The 21354-nt window shown below is 41.5% G+C and overlaps 1 long non-coding RNA gene across 4 annotated transcripts in view; it reads left to right on the forward strand.

Annotated features, from left to right (window-relative positions):
• Nucleotides 1-20887, forward strand: part of LOC116463105 (uncharacterized) — a 280319-nt gene extending 259432 nt beyond the window's left edge. The window contains exons 5-7 of one of the 4 annotated variants that reach the window (XR_009211992.1): nt 12072-12197; nt 15576-15695; nt 20826-20887. This is a non-coding gene — a long non-coding RNA (uncharacterized LOC116463105). Of the gene's footprint in view, nt 1-10807; nt 10977-12071; nt 12198-13856; nt 13882-14395; nt 14581-15575; nt 15696-20825 lie in introns of those variants that run through there. The other 3 variants (XR_009211991.1, XR_009211993.1, XR_009211994.1) reach the window with 3 other exon arrangements.
• The last annotated feature ends 467 nt before the right edge of the window (nt 20888-21354 follow it).

The following is a 21354-nucleotide window of genomic DNA, read 5'->3' on the forward strand; positions in this document are numbered from 1 at the left end:
CTTAAGTGTTCATAGCTTTGGGAATTTAACAAAATGTAATGATCTGCTGAGATGTATTTATTTTTATCAGATGTAGAATATGGAAATCTGACATTTTCATGAGCATAATTACAAGGACAATGCATATTTTTATTTGAAGTTTTAAAATGTAGACGCAAATAATTAGGTTTAAAGAAGAGGAGAGAGAGTGTGTGCTAGGGAGTACACACTGTCTTAAATACTTAGGAGTATTCAAATATGCCTTATAACTTAAGGGATTCATTGGAATAAAACTGATCCAGGATGATGTGCAACTTGTGATATCTTTTTATTCATTCTGGGAAAAGTCTGATGAGTTGCCTTTATTTTGGAGAGCCCCCTCACTCTCCAAGTAAGTTGTGGCTGCACTTGCACCTAGAATGCACACGTGGAGGGCCCTCTTGACAAAAGTCCAAGAAGCCCCTTAATGGATCATGTTTAGTGTTCTACAGTGTGAGTCACTGGCGTTTCAAAGCAGCATCAATTTGGCCATAATATGTTTCCATGGTTTCCACAGTTATCACTGTCTGCCTGGATAATGAGCACCAATAAAATATGACCTGACTGGATTATAGCAGGGGAAGAATCTGAAGAACACTTTTTTTATAGTTTCTTTTCTTATAAACCACTTAACTGACTCCCTTTCAAAGGCTATCCTAGAATTTACTGTACTGTGCAGTATGAGGTAATTGGCTTTCAGGATTTCGGGAGGGTTCTATGCTGCAATCAGATCAATATTGTGTGCTTTGCCTGTGTTCTCAGAAGAAAAGAGTATCTGTTTAGGAACTGGAGTAAGGGGGAGAAAACCCAGAAAACATTAACTGATTAAGAGTGGCATAAACAAGAAAATGCCCATTGCTGCCAATGTCCATAAAATGCATAAAATGTACAAAAATTTGCATCTGTTATGGATTAGTAACAGATGGAGCTGTTAGGTAATAGTAAAAAAAAAGAAAAATCAATTGTAATACAAGTGATCTACATTGGAGCGACTTAGAAAGTAGACACACTGCATTCAACCCTCAGCTGCTCAGGGCAAGGGTAGGTGATAGAAGGAGAAGGGGCAGCTTTTCATGCCACAATAGTTTAAGAGTCACTCAGTCGACGGGGCACGGTGACTCACACCTGTAATCCTGGCACTTTGGGAAGCCAAAGTGGGTGGATAACTTGAGGTCAGGAGTTTCAGACCAGCCTGGCCAACATGGGGAAACCCTGTCTCTACTAAAAACACAAAAATTAGCTGGGCGTGATGGCACGTGCCTGTAATCCCAGCTACTCAGGAGGCTGAGGCAGGAGAATCGCTTGAACCTGGGAAGCAGTGGTTGCAGTGAGCCAAGATTGTGCTACTGTGCTCCAGCCTGGGTGACAGAGTGAGACTCCGTCTCAAAAAAAGAGTCACTCAGTCACATGTTGGGCCATGTAAGTGGCTCAACAACTACTTATGTTTTCTGTGCCACTTACATGGCCTTGTCATTGATAGGAATTCCTATTCTGAATTTCCTTTTCACAAAAAGGGAAATTCCCCATGATTGGAAGAAGGGGACTGTTCCCTGAAACACCTACCCAGGTGCCGCCTTCTCCAATGCATCCCCCTCTCATTCTCTGCTCTCCTGCACCTGACTTGACTAGCTGCTGCCCCTTGGCTTCTCTTGTTGGGAAGGGGTTGTACCAGTGGATTTTTTGGTGCCTGTCCTGGCAGGTGAAAGTGACATAATTTTGTTGTCACAAAGGACAGTGAAACCTCAAGCACTGAGCAGGGCAGTACAGCAAGCCCGGCCCCTGCTCCTCCAAGGGGCAGTGTAGCCTGGCAGCAGACACCCTTACTGCTTGAGCTTTTACTGCTGATGAGACCTAAGTCATGCATAGAAAGTCATGCATAGAAAGTCCCTGACAAAAAGCAACAGGGATGTGTTTTTCTGAGTATTGGGAAAGCCCCCCTAGCGACCACTGATGACAGTTGGAGGAAGCCAAGTTTATTATTTTTTTTTCAAAGAGAGAGAGAGGGAGAGAGAGAGAGAAAAGAGAAAAGAAAAGAGGAGAGAAGAGAGAGAAAAGAGAAAAGAAAAGAGGAGAGAAGAGAGAGAAAAGATATCAAGATTTAAGAACTGAGCAGAGAGTGTGATGGCTCACACCTGTATCCCAGCACTTTGGGAGGCCAAAGCAGGAGGATTACTTGAGCCCAGGAGTTTGAGACCAGCCTGGACAACATAGTGAGACCACATTTCTACAAATAAAAAATTAGCTGGGCATGTTGGCACACACCTGAGGTCCCAGCTACTTGAGATGGAAGGATGACTTAAGCCTAGGAGGTTGAGTGCAGTAAGCCATGATCATGCCACTGCACTCCAGCCTGGGCAACAGAGTCAGACCCCATCTCACAAACAAAAAACAAAACTGAACCGAGGTTGCACAGTGACCATGAAAACTCTTGTCTATTTCTATATTTATATTCAGAAATCCTAGAGAGCAAAGGCAGAGAGTCCCAGAATAGGGATGCCATCTTGATCTGAAATTTTCCAAACATTTATATCTAGATAGAGAGCTCTGGTGATGGCCAAATTATTTTATCACTTGCTAGTTGTGAACATTGAGCAACTTACTTGGCACCTTTCAATTACAGTTTCTCATCTGTAAAATGGGAATAACAATGATTCCTACCACACAGTGAAGCTTAAACAAGATAACACATCTGATATGTGGCGTAAGATAGAAACTCAGTAAGTGTCATTTATCAATACTACGATTTCAGGGAAACAGAATATTTTCTAATTACTACACATTTTCTGGTTGTTATATGGATAGGCTGCTTTTATTCAGAAAAAAATAACCTTCATGAAGTGCTTTTATTTCTCTAGGGGCTATTAAAATGTCTAATCCTATTATAAAGACTTTTGCTTTCAGCCTAACAGACACACTCAGAAATGGAATGGACTCTCGGGCAGATAGGACTATGGATTTAATGACATCAGGTACATAATGAAGCCCACTTTGGACTGATCGGAAAATACCCTCTGCCCTGTCTAAACCACATGGCAAGTCCAAATCAAGCAAGCTACGCAGCCAAGAAATGATTTGTGGGCTCTTGGGTCTGTTTTCATTAAGTCTTTATCAATAATGTATTGAGTATTTATTGAGTTCCATATGGGAAATGTTACATGCTAGCTGCTTTGGGACTGAATAAAAATACAGTGTGGTGATCCCCAGGGGCATACGTATAGTAAGAAAAATAATACATGCAAAAATAACCACAATAAAAGTAAACGTGAAAACTGCTACAAGAGTTTTGTGAACACAGGAGCTCAAACACTTTCACTTTTTCCCACAAAAGATGTGTCGATTTTTGCTAGATAATTATGCATTGAAGAAAAAGGACCTCAAGGAGAAGCCGATGGCATAAACAAAAGTGTAAAGATGCTAAAAATAATTTCAGTAATAATAAAAATAACCAACTTACATTTTATACTATGTGCTGGGTAAAATGTGTATGCATCAGATCAAATGGACAAAGCATAGATAAGTGCTAGGTAAAATACATGCATATTATATATATATGCAAATATAAATATATATTTCTATCAAATGGATGCTAGAGAATGTGTTATAAGGTAGGCAAGGGATTAAGCCACAAAGTAAGCTATGGTTAAAAAAAAAAAAAAAAAAAGGATTTCAAAGTCTTCTGTGATGTCAGAACTCCCTACCGGGAATAAAGAGTTTTCTGGAACGGAACGGGGTGACCTTCTGGCTGTGGCATCTGGTGGCTGGTCTGGGATTAAGTAGTTTACAACCATCCTCTGAGGGAGGTAGTGAGTGCATTGTTATGTCCACTTTGCAGGTGATCAGGAGGAGGCACAAGAGTTGTGAGTGATGAAACCGGGGTGTTTAGTCCATTTCAGAGCTGGAATTAGTATACAAATCATGCTTGGCTGACTTCCAGTGCTGTTCCATTCTCATATCCAGGTTCTTACCCTGTGGCTCTGCAATACCTCATGTTGTTGATTTTCAAATGAAAGAGACAAAACTTTTATGTCCAAAGATCACTGTAACAGGTTAGAGTAAGTGGCAGCAAGCCCAGTATGCTTTGGATACTTGAACTGCATGTAAATTGCAGAATTGATAGTGGTTGAGGTTGTCTAATATTTACTTGCAAGGAGAAATAGGGGTTGCTTTAAAGGACTTGGAAGAATCCAGGAATCTGAGTGTTCATAATTCATCAGATGTATAATTCTAAAAGTGGGAGAAGATTTGAGACCATCTTATTTCTTTATTTTACTAGTGAGGAAACCAAAACTCAAAGAGATTAGATGAATGGCCAAAGCAATACAGAGAGTGAATGGGGCAGGCCCATGTCTCTTTACCCTTAGGCCAATGGAGCCTACAGGTCTGGGCAATTGGTCTGCTAGAAGAAGCACTCAAAGTCACAACAGATGAGATGAGAACTGGAAGGGTGGGTTAACCACGACCCTCTGTGTGCAGAGGGGAAGCTGGTTCTATAAACGAACTCCAGAACATTTGCTAGAATAGGGATACAAATATAAAATCATAAAGTATCCTACCTCCCCTCTGAGATACTGCCTCTAATTTTATAAAATTCCTCTCTCAGTGAGGAAGTAGAAAATGGCAAATAGCCTTCAGTGTGCTTGATTTTTCAACCCAGCGTGATAGAGACATCAACAAAATTTATTAGGTTTAAATGGGATTGACTGGATTAAGTTCTCTACCTAAGAAAAATGGGGGTTCTGTGTCATATGTTCCAATTTGGCTTCAGGAAGAATGAGATCACGTCCTTTACAGGAACATGGATGGAGCTGAAGGCCATCATCCTTAGCAAACTAATGCAGAAACAGAAAACCAAATATTGCGTGTTCTCATTTATAAGTGGGAGCTAAATGGTGAGAACACAGGGACACAAAGAGGGGAACAACAGACACTGGGGCCTACTTGAGGATGAGGGATGGGCGGAGGGAAAGGATCAGAAAAAAATAACTGTTGGGTACTGGGTTTAGTATCTGGGTGAAAAAATAGTCTGTACAACAAACGCCTGTGACACAAGTTTACCTATATAACAAACCTGCACATGCACCCCTGAACCTAGCATAATATTTAAAAAATAAATAAAATTTGCTTTTAGAAAGGAAGATTATGGCTCAAGAACACCTGAGAATATGATAGTAAAAGTTCATACTTGTAAAACGTAGAGAACAAAAAGGATTCCGACGCTAAAGAAAAGCTTTAAAAACTTCTGATCTATTAAACTGGTAAGTTAGAAAATTCCTAGTCTACTCTTAATGGAGAAAATAAATGATTTTTCTCAGGTTACAACACAATAACAGAGACTAGAGCAAAGACATGATCCAGAGATATTTCCACCCTTCACTTTAAGAAATCTGTGCAAAGCAAAAGAATGCCAGGTGTCACTGGGCATTGAGTGGAGTAGGATCCTTTCCAAGTGTACTGTCTTCTATGATGAGGTTTCTTGGAGTGGGGATTCCTGATTCTGCATAGGGTGATCCAAAGCTTGGTGATACCTAGGTAGGTTGAAGAGACACTTCACTGTTCTGGGAAAAGAATAGACCAGGACCTTCTGCTACTTGAAGGCTTCCCTCTCTGTGCCCTAAAAAAAAAAAAAAAAAAAAAAAAAAAAGGTGTGGAATCCTTGGGGCTTCAGGGAAGCAAGGAACTGATGGCTGAACTTTATGTTTGAAGTTAGGATAGTTTGTATCTGGATGACTTAAAGATCCGTTGGCAAGAATGGAAACCAAGTCTCCCAAGGAGAAACCTACAAGAAGGAATGGGGTCAATTGCCCGGGTGACTTTGGTGCAACCAAAAGCCTTTGAGTGTTAGCCAGGGAGGGCTGGTTCAGATTCTGCAGATCCAGTTTCTAGCAGTAGAGCCTGGTGTCAGCATCAGTAACTAGTGCACTGACCAGACTTTCCAGTTTTTTCTCTCTTCAACCAGCTGCCTAGCATTCTTGTACAGAATGAACCCTTTGGAATGAGTAAGTCCATAGTGTTCTTGGACAAGACAGTAAGAGGGAACCTGAATAGGTTATACTGGATGTTTTTCTAAAAACCAAACTGTGGGAACTGAAAAATTAATTGAGAGGGGAGGCATACAAGAGAAAGAGATGTGATTTTATTTAAACTACGAGCTGAAAAACGTGACCCATCCTGGCTACCTATGAATATCATTAGTTTGATTAATCTGTGGATATATTATGAGATTCTCTAATTCAATATTTGGAAGTGCTTATGGACTTGAAATGTCTTGGTCAATGCTGCGCTGAAATGGGCGGCCTGAGAAGAATACTATGGGAGAAATGCAAGGGTCTCTGTGACTCTCCAGGGAGCAGCCTCTGGAGGGGAACTCTTGCTCCTTTTCTACAGATACCGGCATATTTTAGAGGAGTCTGTTTTCAAACAAAAACAGCAGAAAGGACCCCTTTGTAACATGAGCATTTCTTTCGGGCAAATAAGCCTCCCTGTGACCTAGGAGTTAAGAGCTGCCTTTATGTTGATTTTCCCTGGACTTCACAAATGACACCCCTTTTGAGTGGTTCAGTTTGAGTGTTAACAGAAACCTATGTGTGAGTAACACGTATCCACAAATATCATGTTGTCTAGTTGGAAGATAAATATATGCAAGGTAATTTTGGTCACAGGGGAAATGTAATAAAAGTCCAATTATTTTGGCAAATATGTTACATCTAAACATGCATTTGCTTTTTATACTCTATGGTTTAGGCCCCATAAAGATGATTTAGGGTGTCGTCTCTTCCTTGGCTAATATATGTGCCCAGAGAATATGCATCTACTCTGACCTCACCTGCTAACTTGCTAAGTGGCTTTTCTGTTCCCAGAAGTTCATAGCTGTGTGCAGAACAGCCTTTGTGACTTAGAGGTAGATAAACAAAGTTGGTTTTCTTCACTCCCATATTAAGCTTCTGCTCAGCACTTTCTAGAGGCGCTGCCTAAAAGTCTAAGATAACTAAAGATGTAACTGATAGGTTTTCTCTGTTCTTTCTTAAATAATCACCTTTTTGGTGACTGTATTTGTTCATAACTTAGAACCACTCAATAGGTTAAGTGAATGTGTGGGGGTAAATGAAATCTCATTCATGGAAATAAACTTGAAACATTGAAATATTAAATTGATGATGCATGTGGCTAGACAAAAACACTTTGCAAACCAACTAAAGTTTTGAGCTTCTCATTGAAAAGATCCATTTCATTTTAACTGTGCTTTTCATGCCAATGGCTGTTAGCTGGGTTTCTGACAGATGTCAGCAATGCAACTAAATCCAAATGCCTGAATGATCCTTCCTCCTGGGTGTGATGCAAACTGTATCAAGTTTCTGATGCCCAGACCAGAATACTTATGAATCTCCAAACACAGTTCTTTTATGCTCTCCATGACCTGTCCTGTGTCATTTCGTTTAACACATATATTTATATTCAGAAAATTTAGCTATATATGCTGCGACTCCTTAGAAGACCTGATGACCCTTACAACCTCAAAAGGCACTAAACACTGCTATGTTGTAGAGTGCAGGATCTGCAGTGACAGGCAAGTCCCAGGTTACCTTCTGTGACATAAATTTTGAACTTTGTCCCATATATTGGCTATGCCTCATGTCAAATTTGGGGCTCTGAACGTCAGCTCCATCCCATGGTCAGCCTCAGGACCATGTCACAGGATGATGTAGCCAAGACATACGTGAGGACCACCAGCTACTACACTCATGCTACACCATTGAAATAAAACACAGAAATTCATCCCCTCTTCCTAGGAGTTGAACTTCTGCAGCTGGCAGAGACTCCCTGCATGTTTTCTGGGAAGAGTTCAGGGACATAAGAATTCATTCTGTGGAGCATAACCAGGCTTTTAGCCTCCGTCCCTCACACAGCTACACATGCTGTAGTAGGGGAGAGGCCAGGGACGTTGTCTGGAAGGGTGTAAGGCCAACCACAGAGTCCCCGGGCCGCGTCCTGGACCCACGCTAATCATTCCACCCCCAAGTAATTGTGGGATAATGTGTTCCCTTCTTCATAGGCAAAGCAGGTTATGGAAATTATTTTATGAAAAGTACCTGGGAGTGTTGCCAAGCTCATTTTTGGTTCATTATACCATCTATTATTAATACATTATCACATAATGATTGCATGGTCTGATCTTTCCCTCATGCATACTATGGTGGTTTTTCTCTCTGTGTGTGTGTGCAGACAGTGTAACTGGATCTTGGTTCATGCTGAGCTTAAAATTTGATCTTCTGAATATCAGCAGAAAGACTTTTCTGGTGAATACAGATCTTCCGAGCGATTATTGACTGACTTTGTCATTAGACTGCCCTTTCAGAAGGTACAAAAAAAGAAAAAGAAAATTACTATTGTGAAGTCCGAGCAACTGGGAAGAAATGCAAGGTGAAATGAAATGGTAAAGGTAAATGAACGGGAAGAACCTGGAGAGACGGTAACCATGTTAATCATAGTAAACTGGGATGAAAAGACAGAGAATAACACAATATAGAGTTTCTTTTTTTTAATTATTAGAAGAAAAGATGGTCCAATAGCATGACTAGAGGCTTTTAAAAGTAAAGACAGCTCAAAAGGAACGAAATTCTCAAAGCGTTGTAATTGTACAATCCTAGCTCACCTTCATGAGAGGAAAGTTTAAGAAACGGGCAGCAGGAGGGGGCTTGCTGTCTATTTTTAGAAAGATTTTGGCCAAAAAAAGGAAGTGTTAGCACAAAAAGAGGAGTCAGTTTTTATAGACACATGAGGGGTAGTGTTTTCCAAAAAGACCAAAACGTGGCACAATTTTATTCACCTTTGTAACTCCAGCACCCACTATAAGGGCTAGGCCCCCCAAATGTCTTCCATTGATTTTGTCGTTTGGAGAATTTGCTCCCCGGTTCATATGAGAAGGTATGGCTGACATTGTATGGTATGTGGGATTTGCTTCAAAACAATCCAGGGAGGAGAAAGACAGGGTGAGGGTAATGATGAAATAAGATTGACCGGCCGGGTGCAGTGGCTCACACCTGTGATCCCAGCACTCTGGGAGGCCGAGGCGGGCAGATCACGAGGTCAGGAGATTGAGACCATCCTGGCTAACACAGTGAAACCCCGTCTCTACTGAAAAATAGAAAAAATTAGCCAGGCGTAGTGGCGGGCGCCTGTAGTCCCAGCTAATCGGGAGGCTGAGGCAGGAGAATGGCGTGAACCCAGGAGGCAGAGGTTGCAGTGAGCCAAAATCGTGCCACTGCACTCCAGCACTCCAGCCTGGGTGACAGAGCGAGACTCCATCTCAAAAAAAAAGAAAGATTGACCACAATTTGATATATTTACAGCTGGGTGACAAATATTAAGGCATTCATTACTGTATTATATCTACTCTTGTATGTTTGAAATTTTCCACAATAAAAATAAAAATCAAACCATATCTCTCAATTTAAAATAAAATGTTGTAGTTTGCTTAAAAAAAAAAAATTCCACTTGAAATATACAAATGCAGATCTTTAAAAAAGAAACTCATGGAACAGAAACAGTGAAACCCTTAGGAAAAGGCTAATTGAATTGAAACACCGGTCACACATTTGATTTGCAATGGAGCAAAGGGGCAAATCTGGGACTCTGGAAAGTTACTCCGGTGCTCTATTTTATGGCTGACTTTGAGTCAAAGGGCATGGATGTCAGAGGGAGCTCAGTGTTTTCTGGGTCGCTAAAGGGGAACCGATCAACCAAAATTATACAACAGAATATGTTTACTGAAAATAACAAAAACTTTTCCTTCAGTTGGGGCTCTTGAACTATACAAAGGGCTGTTCTCAAGGTTTTAGACAGACCAGGTGTGGATGAATACACTAGTAGAAGTTTGATGGCCACCTGATAGGGATGCTGCAAAGAGAATTTCTGTATCACTCGGAGGCTGGACTAAATGACCTTGAAGCTCCCTTCCCACTGGATGATGCTCTAATTCTGCAATGAGATGATCCTTCCTGTTTAGGCACATAACTTGTAACTCTTGCAGGAAACATGCCATTTGTCACACATCATGAGTACCTGATTTGAAAGAAAGAAAAAAAAATACTTGATTTTCAAATAAAAACTTAGTCTTTCACCAGCTAAAACTTAAAGATTCAAATTATTAATGCGAAATAACTAGTTTTAGTAAGTCGGGCTTTAATCCATGTGTATTGAATTCTTAGAAAGTGTAAGGTGTTTGGATAGTAAAGGAGGCCAGGACCTTCGCAAGTGCTGAGTGCTTGGATGGGTTTGGTGCCTCCAGCCTCTCTCCTCCTTTCCTGGGAGCTGCCCATGACATGCTGCTCTTGAGTTGTTCTTCTTGCATGGAGAACAGCTGCAAAGGTTTGGATACCCACCTTGCAGAGCCATTTTTTAACTTAAAGCAACATGTCACCCATCCCAGTGATTTTTCTTTAAGCTTTATTTCTAACTGCAGTACAAAGATTTATTTTTCTCAAAAAAAAAAAAAGAAGAATTATTGTGTCAACAAACAAATGGGCTAAGGGTTGAGGTCAGCATTCTGAAATGACACAGTATAACCAGTGCAGCTATTCTGGTGCTTCCAGAGGGAAACTAAGCACAGTTTGGTCTATATCAGGGTAGGTTAGCGGCCTCTTGGCCTCAGACTGAAGATGCCCACTCTTCAGGACCTTAGTTAGCCTTGCAATAAATGATTGGAAAGGATATGGTGCTAGCCCTCCAAAGATCTGGAAGGGACTCCATTCTGTCCCATGATATTATTATCCTTTCTCTGTTTCTTCTCCAGTTGTCAGTGACATGAATCTTTGCTCCCTTCTTCGTGGAATATTTCTGATCTAATAGCCCCTACATTTCAAAAGATGGATATAAACATCAGATGAATATCACAGGAAAGCTGGATTGCTCTGCAGTGAGTGAAACATGGAAAGGCCTTTCCCCACCAAGCAGTAGGCCAAATTGTAAAAGTAAGATGTATTTGAAATAAAATGGTTCATAGATCAGAGGTGATCCTGTCTTTTTTAAAGCGCGAAAGTGTTCCTTCTGCAGAATGAGGCTCAAAAGAGGAGCATGAATAATTTGATATTTATTATGTTATGATCTGCTTTAATCCATTATATATATGAAATTGTGTGTATATATATATGTATAGATGATACAGAAATATGATTCTTTAAAAGGCTACATATTTAATATGCTTTCACTCTTAGCCCAGAGCAAAGCTGGTTTCTTCCTGCAGATAAATCATCCCCAGCTCTGGAGTTCTATACAGTTGACTTTAAATAGTCACTTGGTCACATATTTTGCTGGATTTCCAGTGTGATAGATGAAAGGATGCTGCACTTCTTACTCAACTACGTCTCCTCTTTTACATTTCAGGCCATACATTTCCATTAATTAATGCACACTGTCGTCAGCTCAGTCTTCTATCTTCTTTAATCATTTCAGCACCTGATTCACAATTTTGCTTCCCACACCACCTCTGACAACATCCTTCTATTGGTCAAGTTTATGAGCATTCTGGCCCCTTACCATTTAACACATAACACCCTGTGTTGGTAAATATATTTTTATCTCCCTGCACATTGAAGTACAACTTGGCATTTCCCATACAGAAACCATAATGATGCACTGCAAATAACTCAAGCTTCACAAATATTTGCTCTGACCCAATGTGTAGTAGGGCAATTTTAATCCTGGATTCACCATCCTTACCATTCCCACCACCTTTAATCCTCTCTAGAGTCCAGCATCTACCAAGGCTGTGCTAGTAGAAGAGGGCTTTTGAAATGTAATCAGGCTGGGAAGAAAATGCACTTTTATTTTAGGAAAATTCAGGAGAAATTGGCAGGAAGCTAATCTCAGTGCAACACGTCTGCTCATCCCTTTTTCTCTCCTGCAGAGGCCAGAACACTATGAGGGCTCTGCTGTCCTTGCCAGCCTTCAAGCAATCAACGGCTCTTGTCCAGCAGTGGCTCAAACTCCTGGCCATTCACCCCAGGGACAGAAGCCAGTGGAGGGAGCAGTCATTGTTATTTACTTCTCATTGGCAGGTGGTGACCAGATGGATATAAACGGGCTGTGGAAAAAGAGAATGCATGGCCAAAACTGGTGGTGCTCTCTGTCCAAAAACTAAGGCCCTATGACCATGAATGAAGCCAGAGGGCAAGTAGGAACAGGTAAGAGAAGTTATTTCCAAATCACCGTCCCCCTTTAGACGTTGAATGTTTTGAGTGTTTCATTAAATAGTGTTACAAGTCCTCTAAGATTCCACATAAACATTTAGCCAGCCAACAGTTAAGTCTGTACCTCGCAGGGCAAGTGATAAATGTTGAAATTGTAATTGTGAATGGCACAATCTCAAGGTCTAGGTGAAGTACAACGTTGAACGGAAAAGGACTAAAAGAGGAAAAGAAGACATTTCCAGAAGAAGGTGCCAAAGTAGGGCTCCAGGCCAATTTGTTGAAAGCCAATTTGTTAAAATTAACTTGATGAATGACCAATTTACTGACTCATTGAGGATTTTGGCTTATGTTTTAGTTTAATTCCTACCCCTGCTTCTGAACATGACCCTGCCTCTGTAACAAAATAGTCTGGGCCAACTTCACAGACAGGGACAGGGAAAGTATAGGGTGAAGATGAAAAGAAAACCTTCTAAACATCCTAACAATCGCACAAATTGGACATTTGGCAAATTGTTTTTCAGTCAATTGACTTGCTTCCCCAAAGCACAGCTATCTTCTAATTGTCTCTGTTTCTAGCACAGGTTCCTGCTGCTTTCACATGCAGTTAAAATAAGGAGGGATGACATTCCCAAGAGCACACACATATGCACACCACAAGGTGACATGTGCACACCTGTATCCACAACCCACTTACTGGGTTTCTGTACAAGGTGAAGAAAGCCTTCTCAGAAGTCATCCCCTTCCTTCATGCTACAATATTGCCTTATGTTAGGCTACCTTGGGAAAAAACATCACCAGAATTCTGGTGCTCAGTAGGTCTTTTAGTCATCATAATTGAGTAATCAAATTGAAGACTAAGTCCAACCTGGATCCCCTCTCTAATTTTCTTGGCTGTAAATCTATTCAGGCTGCTGTAAAAACAAAACAAAACATACATTGGGTGGCTTATAAACAACAGAAAGTTATTTCTCACGGATCTGGAGGCTGGAAAGTTTAAAATGAAGGTGCTGGCAGAATTGATGTCAGGTGAGGGCTCACTTCCTGGCTCATAGACAGCTGTCTTCTCACTGTGTCCTCAGCCAGTAGCTGGCAAGGGAGCACTTGGGGGCCTCTTTTAGAAGGGCACTAATCCCATTCATGGGGGCTCCACTCTTGTGACCTAATTACTTCCCAGCCTTACCTCCTGGTACCATCACATTGAAGATTAGATTTCAACGTATGGATTTTGGGAGAACCCAGACAGTCCACTGCAGGTCGGGAGTGCCTGTAAAAGCATCAGTCTATGCAAGGGACATTGTTTCATCAAGTCTTCAATATTTTCAATGGTACACTCTACCGCTACAGTTCCTTGGTTTCTTTAGCTGTTACTCACTCTTATTCTTCATTGCTTATATCAAAACTGAAGACCTTTGGAAAGATCCTTAAAGGAGTCTGAAAAATTCAAGAGAAAAAGACACAGGAATGCAAATTAGAACAACAATAAAATACTATTTGCAACCTATAACATTGTCAAAGCACATGAAAAGGAACTCTACTGGTATTGGCTCCTAACCATTGGTGAAAATACAAATTGGCTCAGTGCTTCTGGAAGAACATTTGCAAATACATGCTGAGTAGCTTTAAATATACACTGATCTTTAATTTTTCTTCTAGGGATTTTTCCCAAGGAAATAGAAATGTAAGTAAAAGTTATTATCCTAGTGATGTTTACAATAGTAAAATAGAAAAAGTAGTGAAAATAGCTTTAATATCCATCCTTATTAAATTAACTGAATATATTTTGTTACATTTATATGACATATAATAAATACTATGCAAATATTTAAAATTATCAAAATATTTTAAGTAAAGAAAACAATAGATTGTTTATGTATAATACTATAACACTTTCTAGTATAGCATATAGAATGTTAGAAAAAGATCCTTACTTGATATACTAAATTAAATAACAATTATCACTTGGCTAAGAGATTGTAAGTGCAGTTTATGCTTTTTCTTCTAGATCTATATTTTCCAGATTTTTAAGTTAACATGTCTTCAGTGAAGGAAGCCTGGTTTTGAATTTTTATAATTCTTTTAAAATAATTTCATAATTTTTCTTATAACAAAATTAAGAAAGCAAAGGGATTAAAAAAGCAGCCTTATTTTCCTACCAGAAATAATCCCATTGTACCTTTTCTCTCCCTGTTAAGCACAAATCTTCTCTAGAATACAGAAATATTCTAGAGATCACTGACGCATTTGAGGGAAATCAAAAACAAAACAAAACAGAACAAACAGAAGCCTTAAACAGTAAAATAACAGCAAGATGAAACTGATTTAAGACAATCAAATAACATCGTTCCCTGTTCATTCTCTAAACACAAGCTTTCTCTCGCTTTGATAGGTAGAATGAATCTGGGAAGGGATTGGTGTCCTCTCCTCTTCCCTCCTTCCGTCCCTTTCTCCCTGGCTCCCTTTTAAAAGCTAGTTGCATTGAATACAGCAGGGAGGTCTGATGGGAGACACTGGTGGGGCTCCTTGCTGCAGGATGAGAGGATGAAACGCACACAGCAGGGGAACATACACAATGAGCATCAAACCCCTAGCACCCGGAAGGCATAGAGGGGCTGTTGAGGAAAGGGTGCCTATGATGACTATTATTATTTAGTCTTAAAAAAACAAAAATCAGGGCAGCCCCTTTTGTAAACAAACAGAAGCACTGAACCAGTGTCACTGGGTTCACAGGCAGCTGCCAGCTGCACGCAGCGGCAAGTCAACCAGAAACTCAACTAAGCAGTTTCCAGGATTTCATGGGAAGGATGACGATTCCTGAGAGTCCGTGCTCCCCCCTGGGGAAATGGGCCACTTGGGCCCCAGATGTGCGGGTCTTTTCCGGACTCAGGCCTGCGTCAGCATCCCCGGCCCGCGAGCCTGCGCCCTCATCGTTGCATAAGAGTCTGTGCGACCTCGCAGCCCGCGCGCTTGTCATTGGCGCCTCCTGCTGGACACACAGAGAAATGGCGCCTTCGCAGCCATCTCCTTGCCCCAGGCTGTCTCTACTTTTAGGACATTATTTTCTCCCTGTGCCACCATGAGAGGGGAATTTTCTACAGAGAAGGAAAAGAAAGAAACCTTACCGCCGGAGCACAAAGCATACCCTGGAGCCCCAGCCAATATATGATTTCCACGGGAGGAAGGGCTGATTCCCAGCAGTTTATTCACACGGGCTCCAGTCCTTTCCTTACACCTGTGCACCTGCAGGACAGAGAGGCCAGGCCTCAGCCTGACAAAGCAGAGAAGGGACCAAATAGGATTTCTCAGTGCGTGGAGGAATGTGAAGGGGAAAGGCGTGCAGTCTTCTCATGCTTTTAACTCTACATCCTGTCACAGAAGCAGAAAGACCCGGAGAAGGCCGAGATGTCCTCAATTTCCTTCTTTTCTACTTACTCCTTTAAACATCTCAGCAACTGCCTGTCACGTCTCCAGAATTACATCAGCCTCCCTTGAAGTGTAAGCTATTACCCTCACCTAACCATACAAATTTTATTTTATTTTATTTTTTATTATTGTACTTTAAGTTTTAGGGTACATGTGCAGAACGTGAAGGTTTGTTACATAGGTGTATGCATGTGCCATATTGGTTTGCTGTACCCATCAACTCATCATTTACATTACATTACATGTTTCTCCTAACGCTATCCGTCCCCCAGTCCCCCACCCCCCAACAGGCCCTGGTGCGCGATGTTCGCTTCCCTGTGTCCATGTGTTCTCATTGTTCAATTCCCACTTATGAGTGAGAACATGCGGTGTTTGGTTTTCTGTCCTTGTGATATTTTGCTAAGAATGATGGTTTCCAGCTTCATCCATGTCCCTGCAAAGGACATGAACTCATCCTTTTTTACAGCCATACAAATTTTAGAGATATTTAGACCTGCCTCAAAATCTCTGCCCAAGTGTTAGGACTCCTGAGCTTGGGTGGGCGGCAGCCCCACAGTTTCTCAAACCGCCATGCACACTCCCTAGAGAAAGGTGGTACAATTATTGTTCAGCTGAGAGAAAGTTGGTCATGCTACCGGCTTCTCTTTGATCACTTTGAGTCAGATGTGCCACATCTCTCGCCTGAGCAGTTGGCTAAATTTGTGGTCAATGAGGCTGAGCAGAGATGGAAGGGCTATCAGTCCTGTGCAGGCCAAGGGCGCAGGCCTGCTGGGAGGCTTTCCTGAGAGCAGTCCGTCTGAAGTGTTCAGGGTAGCCTTGCCTTTTCATTTTAGTCCATGTTATTCATGCCCTCATCTTCTCATGGTTCTCAGTCTTAGCTGCACTTTCACATCACCCAGGGAGCTTTTAAAAATCACCGATGCTCAGGAGCTGCCCCAGACTCATTCATTTGGAATTTCTGGAGATGGGGCCAGGGCACTGCATCTTTTCTTTTCTTTTTCGAAGATTCTCAGATGACTATAATCACAAGCCAAGACTGAGAACCACTGCCTTCATCTGTGTCTCCCCCAGCTTGTAGGTTGTGACCTTAAACAAAGTAGGAACTCAGTAATGAATTCTGATGAATGAATGAATGAGTGACTATATGAATGGATGAATGAAGACTGAGAAGGGAAAAAAACAGATGAATAATCCTTTATCACAAATATGGAAACAAATTGTGATTAATGAGTTAATTACTAACTAAAAGTTAGCCATACAATAAAAGCAGTCACCAAACTAGAGGTGGACCATTCAGTGGATAGGCTGAAGGGGATGAGCCAAGGTATCAAACATTGATGGGAAAATGCTTCAAAGGGACCTGTGTTTATTGTTGGAACTGGTCTGGTAAAATTCTCCCTTTGGAAGACAGCAGGACAGGGAGGAGGCAGAGAGTGGGGAAGTAGTTGAACTCATGTAACTGACTAAGAGGAGGATGGCAGTGTTGCCCCTGTTTCAGGGAGTCAGGCCTACAGAGGCCCTTGCTGTGCACACAGAGCATATGGAACTCGGAGTTCCCTGGGGTGACTGAGGCAGTGACTTGCAGAAAGCAGGACACAAACCCACCGAAGAGGCTCAGGAACAAGAATACATATGTGAGAAGTCTAGGCAAGTCCAGTCTCTCACTCTAACTAGAAGGTGAACTCTTTGAGACCAGAAATAATACCTTTCTCAGACCTTTTCTGAAAAGTTTCTATTTCTCCAAGTATATGGGAAGGGACTGGCTTCTAAAATAAGTGTAAGCAAGAAGGGAACCAACAGAAAAATTAAGGACAGTGTATTAATCAGGATTCTCTAGAGGGACAGGACTAATAGGATAGATGTATATATGAATGGGAGCTTATTAAGGAGTATTGACTCACATGATCACAAGGTGAAGTCCCACAGTAGGCCATCTGCAAGGTGAGGAGCAAGGAAGCCAGTCCGAGTCCCAAAACCTCAAAAGTAGGGAAGCCTGCAGTGCAGCCTTCAGTCTGTGGCCAAAGGCCTTAGAGTCCCTGGCAAACGACTGGTGTAAGTCTAAGAGTCCAAAAGCTGAAGAACTTGGAGTCCAGTGTTCGAGGGTAGGAAGCATCCAGCATGGGAGAAAAATGGCCAGAAGACTCAGCAAGTCAAGTCCTTCCACGTTCCTCTGTCTGCTTTTATCCTAGCAGTGCTGACAGCTGATTAGATGGTGCCCACCCAGATTGAGGGTGAGTCGGCCTCTCCCAGTCCACTGACTCAAATGTTAATTTCCTTTGGCAACACCCTCACAGACACACCCAGGAACAATACTTTGCATCCTTCAATCCAATCAAGTTGACACTCAAATATTAACCAACACAGATAGAATGCAAATTCAATGAGTTTGCAAATTGGTATAAGATTCATACAGTGAAACTTGGTAACCATCTGGGCCAGGATACGGCTAGAAAGAAGCCAAGTGGTTAAGTCATGCCCAGAAGGAAAATCAGTCACAGGGTAGGACTAGGTTGGCTCTCAAGGAATTCTATCTCCAGGGTTTCAACTCATCAATTTTCACAAACAACTAGCATGGTTTCTTTCCTCATTATTAGAGTCTCCATATTCAAAATAGAATTAATAACAGAGTTTCCCTCCAAAGCTGGCACAAAGCAATGTATTTTATTGCCCACTACACAAAGGTTTGCCTTCTAATTCTAAAGATCCCAATCTCTCCCTAGCTAACGTTTCAAATACAGCTGGTTTACTTACTGCTTTGGATTTGTCAGATAAAAGCTAAAGTTCTGGGTGACAGTTATTTTTCTACCCTGGGGGACGCTGGGGACTTTTGGTGAGGCCTTAGATACTCACACATATCCTTTAATTTACCATAAATTATTAGCCTGGTTCAGTCTAATTATTACATAATTCTTCCCTGTTATAATACAAATTCTGAATGCTCATACGATGCAAAGCTTCTTCCTTCCCCTATCATTGGCTTAACCAGGCCCAAGAGACCAGGGGGAGGTTGGAAGCACAGTTGGCTTTCTCCCTACTTCCTGGCTACACATCTTTCCTAACTTGCTGGTTACTATTTAAAAATTCCTCTGGAATTAGGTCCAGAGTGACAGATGAATCTGGAGAAAGGGTGAGGGTTAGAGGCTGGTACACATGTCATCCAGTGCTGGTGCCCTCTGGCCAACTAGATGGTCAAAGCTTTCCTGTGGGATGTTGGTTGTGAATCTTTGTTGGTCCTTGACCTGCAGCTCCCTGGAAGTGGGAAAGGTGTGTTTCCTGTCATCTGGCAAGTTGGGTATGATGCCCAGCTCAGCCGTTGGACTCACGGTACTCCACCCATCTCTTAACAATTGCTATGGACTACGTGTCTGTGTTCCCCAAGAATCATATATGGAAGCCTAAATCTCTCCAGTGTGATGGTATCTGCAGGTGGGGCTTTGGGGAAGAAATTAGGTCATGAAGGTAGATTCCTCATGAATGGCATTATTGCCCTCATAAAAGAGATGAATGAATGCATGAATGAAGAAAATGTGCAAGCATGCTCTCTCTCTCCATATATATGTATATAATGCATTGTATATATGTAATAGACTATTATTCAGCCTTACAAAAGAAGAAAATCCTGACATTTGATGACATGGATGAACCTGGAAAATATGCTAAGTAAAAGATACAGAAAGACAAAAACTGTATAGTCTCATTCATACATTGAATCTAAAAAAGTCAAACTTACAGAAACAGAAAGCTGAAGGGTGGTTGCCAGGAATGCTGGGGGTCTGGAGGAAATGAGGAGATGTCTGTTAAAGGGTACACATTTTTTTCAGTTATAAGATGAATAAGTTCTAGAGGCCTAATGTGTACCATGGTGACTATAGTTAATGTATAATTGAAATTTTCTAAGAGAGTAGATCTTAAGTATTCTCATCCCAAATAATAAAAAGGTAACCAAGAGAGGTGATGGATATGTTAATTCAGTTCATTGTGATAATCACTTGGTGATGTGGTTTGTATCTGCATCCCCACCAAATCTCATGTTGAATTGTGGTTCCCAATGTTAGAGGTGGAACCTGGTGGGAGGTAATTGGATCATGGGGGCAGATTCTCAAAAATGGTTTATCACCATCCCCTTGGTGCTGTTCTTGTGGTGGTGTATTAGTCTGTTCTCATGCTGCTAATAAAGACATGCCAGAGACTGGGTAATTTATAAGTGAAAGAGGTTTAATGAACCCACAGTTCCACATGGCTGGGGAGGTCTCACAATGATAGCAGAAGATGAAGGAAGAGCAAAGTCATGTCTTACATGGTGGCAGGACAGAGAGTTGTGCAGGGGAACTTTCATTTATAAAACCATCTGATCATATGATACTTATTCACTACCCTGAGAACAGTATGGGGGAAACTGATGATCAATTATCATCCCCATGATCAATTATCACCACCTGGCCCCACCCTTCATATGTGGGGATTATTATAATTCAAGGTGAGATTTGGGTGGGGACACAGCAAAACCCTATCAGATGGTGAGTGAGTTCTCACGAGATCTGGCTGTTTAAAAGTGTGCAGCACTTCCCACCTCTCTCTCTCTCTTGCTCCTGCTCCTGCCGTGTGAGGTGCCTTGCTCCCCTTTGCCTTCCACCATGACTGGAAGTTTCCTGAGGCTTCCCCAGCAGCAGAAGCTGCCATGCTTCCTGTACAGCCCACAGAACCATGAGTCAATTAAACTTCTTGTTTTTTCTATAAATTACCCAGTCTGTTATTTCTTTATAGCAATGAGAGAACGGACTAATACACTAGGCAATGTACATGTATGTCAAAACATCACATTGTACACCTTAAATGTATACAATGTTTGTTTGCCAATGATAACTCAGTAAAGCTGGAAAAAACAAAATGTGAATGAAGTCAAATGAATAGAGAGGTAAAAGGAGTAGACACAAGAGAGCTTGCCTCCTTGCTCTCCCTCTCTACTCTCCACCATGTGAGGATGCAATGAAAAGATGGCCATCTGAAAACCAGAAAGCAGGTCCTCACCAACATCTGATCTGCTGACATCTCCATCATCTTGGTTTCTTAGCATCTAGAACTGGGAGAAATAAATTTCTGTGGTTCAAGCCACACAGTCTATGTGGTATTTTGTTATAGCCGCCCAAGCTGACTAAGGCAGGGTCATATTGTGGCTCCAGGCTGAGTGAGTCTTTTTTCCAGATGATGTCAAGTCAACTCCTCACTGTGTTCACACTTCTGAAAATCTCCGTCCTTTTCCCTGCTGAGGTGAGAGGAAGCTTGCTCTTTAATGCTCTCATTCTGCTATGTGGGGCTTGTGCACATGACCTCTCACCTTTTGACTTTTCAGATATCTCTCAGAATTTAGCCCATATGTTCTCCGTATTCTAGAACATACAGGCCAAACTCTCTCAAGAGTTTCCTTCAAACCCCTCTCACTTGGGCTTAAGCAGCGAGGTGGGGGCAAATGCACTCATCCCTTCCCCTATGTTGCGAGGATTCAGACAACACAAAAACTAACTTCAGATAAGTTCTCCAGACCTTTCCACCTAACTTCTCATACAAGTTGCAAGTGAGGTCTAGCACCTCACTTTAGAATATCAAGGGTGCTTGGCACCTGCTGTAATTTAAAAATATTTCTATAACTTTTTTAAACTCCTTCCTTTAAGAAGTCGAGTCTAATTCCCTTAACTTTGAGTATAGACTGGTCTCGGTAAATTGCTTTTAGCAA

Source organism: Hylobates moloch, unplaced genomic scaffold (assembly GCF_009828535.3).
Source record: "Hylobates moloch isolate HMO894 unplaced genomic scaffold, HMol_V3 SCAFFOLD_27, whole genome shotgun sequence".
In the NCBI taxonomy this organism is placed as follows: domain Eukaryota; kingdom Metazoa; phylum Chordata; class Mammalia; order Primates; family Hylobatidae; genus Hylobates; species Hylobates moloch.